Source organism: Spea bombifrons, chromosome 4 (genome assembly GCF_027358695.1).
Source record: "Spea bombifrons isolate aSpeBom1 chromosome 4, aSpeBom1.2.pri, whole genome shotgun sequence".
NCBI classification, from domain to species: Eukaryota; Metazoa; Chordata; class Amphibia; order Anura; family Pelobatidae; genus Spea; species Spea bombifrons.
Genome location: NC_071090.1, coordinates 70,834,285 through 70,842,549, shown reverse-complemented (window position 1 = coordinate 70,842,549; position 8,265 = coordinate 70,834,285). Strand labels below are relative to the sequence as shown.

At 40.4% G+C, this 8,265-nt stretch overlaps 1 long non-coding RNA gene across 1 annotated transcript; it reads right to left on the bottom strand.

Moving 5' to 3' along the window:
• Positions 1-1,711: 1,711 nt before the first annotated feature.
• On the bottom strand, positions 1,712-1,934 carry LOC128492680 (uncharacterized). The gene is made up of 2 exons (XR_008354121.1): positions 1,886-1,934; positions 1,712-1,829 (listed from the first exon to the last, which is right to left on the bottom strand). It is a non-coding gene; the product is annotated as an uncharacterized LOC128492680 (long non-coding RNA).
• Positions 1,935-8,265: the final 6,331 nt, after the last annotated feature.

Here is an 8,265-nt window from a genome sequence, read left to right as displayed (position 1 = left end):
GTCCTGTTTATTTCTGTCTATATTTTATGTACCTTTGCCCTCTTTCCCTTATACATCTCAACTGCTCACTCCATCCCCTGTGTTCCTTGCCTTGTTGCCTGTCCTTTGTGGCATCCTGTACCATGTATGCATGTCGTGCTATGTATATAATTAATAATGCGCTGTATATTTCTGTTCAGCTGTGTTTTGTTATGCTATTACCCTGCCTCCCTCACCTGAAGCCTAGACCACTTACACCTGACCTAATGAACAGGCTTTATATCCCTGCCTCCCAGTAACAGAGGCATGAGTTCATTAAGTTCTTTGGAGCCACAGTTCATGCCAGACTGTAAAATTGGACTTAATTGGACATCTGTCGATTGGACTTACCTGCCTGCTTGTTACCTGTTTGACCTGGACTGCTTACTGGATATCCCCTTTTTGCTTGCTACCTGTCCCAGACCCCTTTTGGATACTTACCTGGACTTTTCTACCTTCATACTCCCCAGCAGTCTGTATACATGGTATACATGATATGCCTCCTACTCTGCTGCTTATGGTAAGATGTTTGCTTTGTGTAATATACCTATAACCAAACATTCCGCTTGTGTCATTTGTGAAGTGTGTTTCTATCACTGCGTTCTTACACTCCTGCGCTCTGGACTCCAACATCCAGTTATGGGGTGCAATATGATGAGCCTGACAAAGTGTTTGTGTGAATCATAGATTTATAACTGATTTGTCAAAAAGGCAAAGATGATATAAGCAGGGTGTTTAAGTATTGGAGACAAAGATGGCACAGGAAGCGTGTTTATGGGACAAAGATGGCATATGCTCGGTTGTTTGGGGACAATGTTGACTCATTCTGGGCTGTTTTGGGACAAAGATGGCACGTCCTATGCGTGTGTAATTTGGGTGCTGGTCAGGTTCTATGTGGGCAGTGTGGATGCAAGGGCTGGCTTTGGGGTGTGCAACATGAGATCTATGCCTGTAATTTAGGGGGTTTTATCTATACCTTTAATGCTGAGTTTGTATGTGAATTCCTATTGACCTATACCTGCAAAGCTGTTTTTTTGTGTTATTCTGTTAATCTTTATCTGCTATGCAATGTTTCCATACATTATTTGTTTACCTGCACATACAGGATTTGTATGTCGTATTCAGTTGATCAATACCTGGAGTGCTGTTGTCATGTGTTGTTTATTTGATCTATACCTTCAGTGCTGAGCTTGCATGTGATTTCCAGTTGATCTATACCTGCAATGCTGGGTTTGTGTGTTCTGTTGATCTATACCTGCAATGCTATGTTTCCATACATTATTTATGTATACCTGCAAATACAGGGTTTTTATGTCTTATTCAGTTGCATGTGCTGTTTCCATGTGTTGTTTATTTGATCTATACCCGAACTACAGGGCGTAAGTAAAATAGAGGTATGGTTTAGTGAATGAGTGGACAAAGGGACCATTAAATGTCACGGTGCAGTCAGAAGGAGTGAAGACTATTGACTCTCACAGTCTTCCCCCTGATCTGCAGTCAGCGTGGCAAATATTTTTTTTCTTGGTGTCGTAGCAGAGGGAGTGATTGCATACTAGGGAGCGTGGAACGGGGCCCAAGGAAATGCTTGGGTAAGGTCCAATATTTTTATATATTGTATAGGTCAGGGATCGCCCCTCGCTGAGGTCAAGGGACAAGTGCCCGTTTTCATTCAAACCAGGAAAACAGCAGTAAGTTCGTGCAATCTGACACAGGGTCAGGTTTATTAGAAAGGTTGCAAAGACAAAAGAAATATAACACAGCAACAAAAGAAATACCTTGCCTGTCCGGCACTTACTATACAAGGGATGTCCCTCACTACCAGCTGGAGAGAGTCTCTCTGCCAACTTAACACAATACGTCCAGCAACCTTTACTCACATGTCTCTCCCACAGACAGGCTTTCTGTGTCCTCAGCCAAAGAGCTATCTGCCCTCCTGGCTTTCCTTTTATATCCGCCCCCTCTCATTCACCTAAATTAATCACCTAGCAGGTGGAAGACTCTGGTGTTACTTCACATAGGAAAGGAATCTAGGAGAAACATACCTCCCTTCCACCACCAATCCTACATGAATGCAGGGTCTCATATTAAAGAATGAAAAATTCAGCTGTCAGCAGTCATTTCAGCTGTTATTTTGAAATCATATTTCAATCAAGACCTTTCCTTCAAAGAGATAAGTACATATTATATAGTTAAAAATGGATGTCTAACGCATATATATATATATATATATATATATATATATATATATATATATTGTATATGTAGCTTTTTATAATTGCCCCCCTACTATGGTCCCTGTCCCCCCATGTGCCTCCCCCCCAAATATGAAAGCTGGAGAGGCCACTGAAGCCTATGCATGGGTATCACTGTACTTTAGGAGATGTTGAGAAACACCTATTGGGATGTTGTTTTGAAGTGACAATTCCAGGCACTGTAAGTTCATACCTGAAGTACAATGTGTGCAAAATAAAAATTCTACGAAAAACTTTGGGAAAGGCTGGTGGTAGAATTAGTGCATGGAAATTGTTGAAATACCCTGGATTTTGAAAAAACAAAATGTACTTATTGCCCTTTAACTTGCAAAAAAAACCCCAAAAAACAATAAAAACATTGGGTATTTCTAAACAGGTCAAATATTAGAATCAAGTTAGCAGTTTTTTATTAGCTTTTCTTGCTGACCAGATTTTCTTGCTGACCTAGATTTTCCATATAAATGTTAATTTTTCACAATATTTTATTATTTTATTATTTTTATTGTAAATTACATAATATGATCAAAATATTAGTATCTAAAGAAAGCCCTCCTTGTCCTGAAACAAACCGTGGGTCCAGTAGAAACAAGAAAATTACAGCAAAACACAAACACTGCAGGCATGCTAAAACAGCCACGATGGGTACAAAATGTAAACAAAAATTCCGTCCCTTGAGGAGCAAATCTCTTAAACAGTAGAGGGCACTAGAGCCCTGCGCGGGACTGCTTTTTTAATCCCGCCCACTCCCGCAATGTGGGTGTTCTACTCCTGCCCGCTCCCGCCACATTTGTGGCCAATCCCACCCACTCCCGCCACATTTGTGGCCAATCAAGCCCACCTCCTTACCTGAACTGCAGGTACAGTGTCTGACCACCTGCTCCTGCCCGCAACCCCAGCAAGACCGCCTCCTCCCAAAAAATTTACCCATTTAAGTGAATGTGTTGGGAGGCAGACTCAGATGTAGGATTGCTGGAAAAGCCATCCTCCCTTACAGCCTGGAGAGCAGCTCATCCAGCCTACAGGGGATTCTATTGTTAAGAAAACAGACAGGGTAATCTGTAACTCTGATGCAATCAAATGGTTTGCTGTGTTTCGGGTGCCTGGGTGCATGTTGCAGACAGAGTGGATAGATTATTGGGAGAGGCTGGTGAGGATCCAGCTGTCTTGGTGCACATCGACACCAGTGAAATGGTAAGAGGAAAATGGAGAGTAGTTTTAGGGATTTGGAAAGCTAGAAAGAGAGCGAGATTAGACAGCTAAATGCATAGCTAAAGTCTTGGTGTAATAAGGAGGGCTTTGAATTTTTAGAGCACTGGGCTGATTTTGCTTTGGGGTATGATCTGTATATTCATGATACCAGGCTAGGCAGTATAGAAAGGGAAGGCGTTTTAGTTAGTAACCAGGTGGGTGGATCTGGATCTTGGTTTGTACAGATAATAGGGAGGAGCATATAGTTTGCCCCTCAAAACAATGACAGAAGATGCCTGCAGCACGACAAGGTTCAGGTCATTTCTACAAATGCCTGCGGTTTAGAGAATAAGATCCATTAACTTGTGACAGTAGTGGCAACTGAGAATGTTGATTTAGTGATAGCAATATCAGGGTACTTTTTATATAGACAAGACAGGGAGGGCAAGAAAGGAGGAGGGGTGGCCCTATATGTGAAAGATAACATAAAATCTAACCTAACGCAAGTTAGTGAGGTGAACATAGTGTCAGTTTGGGTTACAATACAATAAAAGTACAGTAACTATTGTTGTGAGGATGTGATTTATAGACCCATTGGACAAGTAGAAGAGTTAGATAATTGAGGAAATAGCTAAAATGACACTGAAAGAAGGAAGTTATAATCATGAGTGACTAATCTTCCTGATGTGATCTGTGTAGCTGGTTGTGTCAGGAGTACATATTTTCCAAACTCCCTACTGGGATTATTTTGAAACAAGTAGTTAAGGAGATAACGTTTTTTTTAGATATATAAGTGAGAAAAGGAAAGTAAAACAATGATTAGTTAGATTAAAAACAAAAGAAAGGAGGTATGTAGAAGAGGATAAATGGCTAGTTGACTGCCTCAATTAATATTTCTGTTCAGTTCTTACAGATGAAAATGAAAAGGACTTCAGTTAGGAAAAAAGACTAAATGAGTCATTTGATACGTATGAGTTTATCAAGGGGGTGGTTCTACTTCAGCTGTCTAAGACAAATAAGTTGATGGGACCTGATGAGATACACTCCAAGTCATTAAAATAGCTTGGTGGTGTACTAGTAAAAGTAACGGATTTATTTAACGAATCATTGTTAACGGGAGTTGTCCCAGAAGACTGGAAATAAGCAAATGTTGTGCCTGTTCGCAAAAAAGGCAGTAGGGAGGAGTCGGTCAACTACATGCCAGTAAGTCTTGCATCTGTAGTGGGGGAAATAAATAAAAACTATGTTAAAGCATATGATGTTGAACATATAAAGTCACATGGGTTTCAAGATTCAAAATTTTTTGCAATTCTGCTCTACCCCTGCTCTGTAGACTCCAGAGAAACTTAAAAGTATATAATCCATAGACAATCCTAACAGTGCGGTATCGTGCATGAACAAAATAGGAAGTTTAAAAGGTGAAAATCCCCATGACATTGCAATTCCACAATCACAATGTCACCAATGCACTGTGGGAAGTCCCGGGTATTAATGTCACAACTATCCTTTGCTGCCAACGTTGGTCCAGTATATATGCTCATTTATATCAGTATAAAAATTGAATCAGTATTAAGGTTCCATTAGACATTACAATTCAATCTGTATAAGTAAAACCCCACACATTCAAATAATGGGGATATCTTTTTACATACTGCATGGTTAGTTCTGCATCAGTTCTGAAGTCATGAGACTTAAATCTCCCTTGTGTAGAATAGCTAAAATTGATAAATAACCCCATACACAAATTACCTAGCCAGAAAAACCTGTAGTCAGTGTTTGGCTCAGCAGCAGACCTCTTTTGAACCTGTTAATATTATTTTTTGATGTGAGATTGAAGAGATTTTGCAAAATGAGAAACTAATATCTTAAATGATACAAATTAATTCAATATTTGGACTCCTGGATCCCCCTACACCTCTCACAATAGTGAGTATGACATTAATGATATTTAAATGCTATGTATAATTTATATACGCAAGAACATCTCCCTATAAATTGAACTACATAGATGTGGTGAATGTGCTTCATTAATTTACACACAAGGTTAGACTGCTCATTTTTCTAATCAAGTTGGACAGTGTTAAATACCCTATTCTCTGTGACTGGTGTCTGCGTGACAATAGAAATAAAATTCAATATGCGAACAATAAATGAACAATGTCTAAATCTCTTGCAGTTTGTCTGTCTACAGAATTGTTAGTCATACAAAGAATATCTTCCAGTCATTGTAACAAATCAAATATGGAAGAATAAATTGTTTTATTAGATTCGTGTGTACAGCATTTGTTTGGTAAAGGTATGCATTGATCAATAGTTACCATATCAGTATGATTTTGTCAACATTTCTTGTTTGTGTGGTTTTTCTTTTATAAGAGTTAGCAAATAATAATTTTCCAGAGAGAGTTTATACAATATTTATGAATGAATAATATGATTTGTATGTATGTCAGTGTTCAAAGAAAGAACCTTGTCCAGCCAATTACAGGCAAACAGCCAGAGATGTCATGTCACAAACATACATACTGCTGTCAGCGTAAATCAATGCTAGAGAATGTACATTATATGACCAGTATGTGGATACCTCTCATAATTATTGGGTTTAGGTGTTTCAGCTACACCCATTGCTAACAGGTGTATAAAATCAAGCACCTAGGCATGCCATCTCTATAGACAAACATTGGCAGTAGAATGGGCATACTGGAGTGCTCAGTGAGTTTTAATGTGACTCTGCCATAAGTATATTTGTGAAGTTTCTGCCATGCTAGATGTGCCCTGATCCACTGTGATATTATTGTGATATACTGTGATATATCTAGGAGTAACAACATCGCAGCCATGAAGTGGTAGAGCATGCACACTCACGGAGCAAAGCCACAGAATGCTATGTAAAGATTGTCTTTCCTCTGTAGCATTGCACAAGCACTGTACATCGAGAGCTTCAAGAAACAGGTTTTCCATGGCCAAGTAAAAACACACAAGCCGAAGATCAACTTTGAGGAAGTCCTTTTTTTTGCTTAAAGATGTTGTTCAGTCCTGGACTGCCCATTATGGCACATCAGGTAAATGTTATAGGCTGCTGACCTACAGCTCCCCACAATCACCAGATTTGCTGCAGATCGGGTGCTGCAGCCAGCGACTGGATATGCCCAGCTGCACAAGCATAAAAAGGTGCCAGGGCCGCCTGTCGTTGCCAGTCTGACCCTGGTGCTGTTCCACCTACTCTGTTAAGTTAAATACTTTTGGTAACTAAATACTGCATTAGAAACATAATTCAGACTAGAGCCCTGCGCAGGACTGCTTTTTTAATCCCGCCCGCTACTGCTGATTTTTTGACCAATCCCGCCCACTCCCACAATGTGAGTGTTCCACTCCCAAGTGCTCCCGCCACATTTGTGGCCAATCCTGCCCTCTCCTGCCACATTTGTGGCCAATCAAGCCCACCTCCTTACCTGAACTGCAGATTTCCCGCGCAGTCCCGCAAGGCTGCCCTCAAGTAGCTCCCTCACAGCATCTCTTCTCTTGCTCCACCCAGGAACAAGGCGAGTCACGGAAAGTGACATCACATCACGTGACTCCGTTTTGTTCCTGGGTGGAGCAAGAGAGGAGACACTGTAAGGGAGCAGCGAGAAGGCAGCTTTGCGGGACTGCGCGGGATTACCGGGACCCGCAGGTACAGCGCCTGACCGCCCGCTCCCGCCCGCAACCCCAGCAAGACCGCCCGTGCCCGCAACTCTCTTGGCGGGTCCCGCCTCCCAATGCAGTCCTTTAATTCAGCCTACTCTAGAATGTTTGAGCTCTTCACAGAAATAATTCTTTAAACACGTAAAATAGTGCCTCATTTAGGCAGTTATAAGTTGTTTACATAGAACGCAAAACAGTCTATTCCAACTTTCTGTGTTTTTGTGTGATTAAACATTCAGAAGAAAGCATGAAATACCAGGTATGCTAATGGTTTATTTTCTTTCAAAGTGCAATAATTAATCTTTTGTCTAAATGGAACAGCACATTAATGATGCTGGAGTGCTGATTACATGATGAACAGCATTTATACTAAACAACATACATAAAAGGTATTAATGTAAGAGCTGCTAAATTTTGCTATGGTATTATTGATGCAGAGATTTTTCTCCAATCACTATCTATAACTAGCCAGACAATGCACAGCTACACAGTGCAACGTTATATAACAAGGCTATGAAATCAATAGGTTTTGCTTAAGATTTTTTTATATTGGCATGGTTGCTGCCTAAGGCTACTTACAAAATTGTGTGTGTCATTACAGGGTTACTGTGAGCTTGTAATAAAGCCTTAAGGTTTCCAGTTTATCTAAAACAACCCTTTAAAATTCACAAAAAAAATCCATACTACCACTTACGTTTCCCTATATGTATACATTTTGCTAACCATAGTAAATCTATGCATGGTTCACCAATTCTAACTACCATTATTTCAACCCCATTTTATCAGCTTATGTCCAAAGTAGCATCTATGTGATCAAGGAACAGCAACACTATCACATAAATTATTTAAATAGCTTAAATATATAATTATACCTGGGAACTCTTTGGGTTTGACACAGAGTCTCTTGGTGCAGCCATATATCCCCATATCTCTGGGTCAGTTTCTTTTTTCTCTGGGGTTGGCTGTGCCCACTCCCCACCCACGTATGACCCACTTAAGGTTGTCTAGGGCTATGTGTGACTAGTCCCACCCCTACCTGTGACAAGACCTACTCTTTTACCAAGCAACTCCCAAGAAGAGGAAGAACTCTGGCTTGTCTATTCTGGAAACTTCCCAGATATGTAAT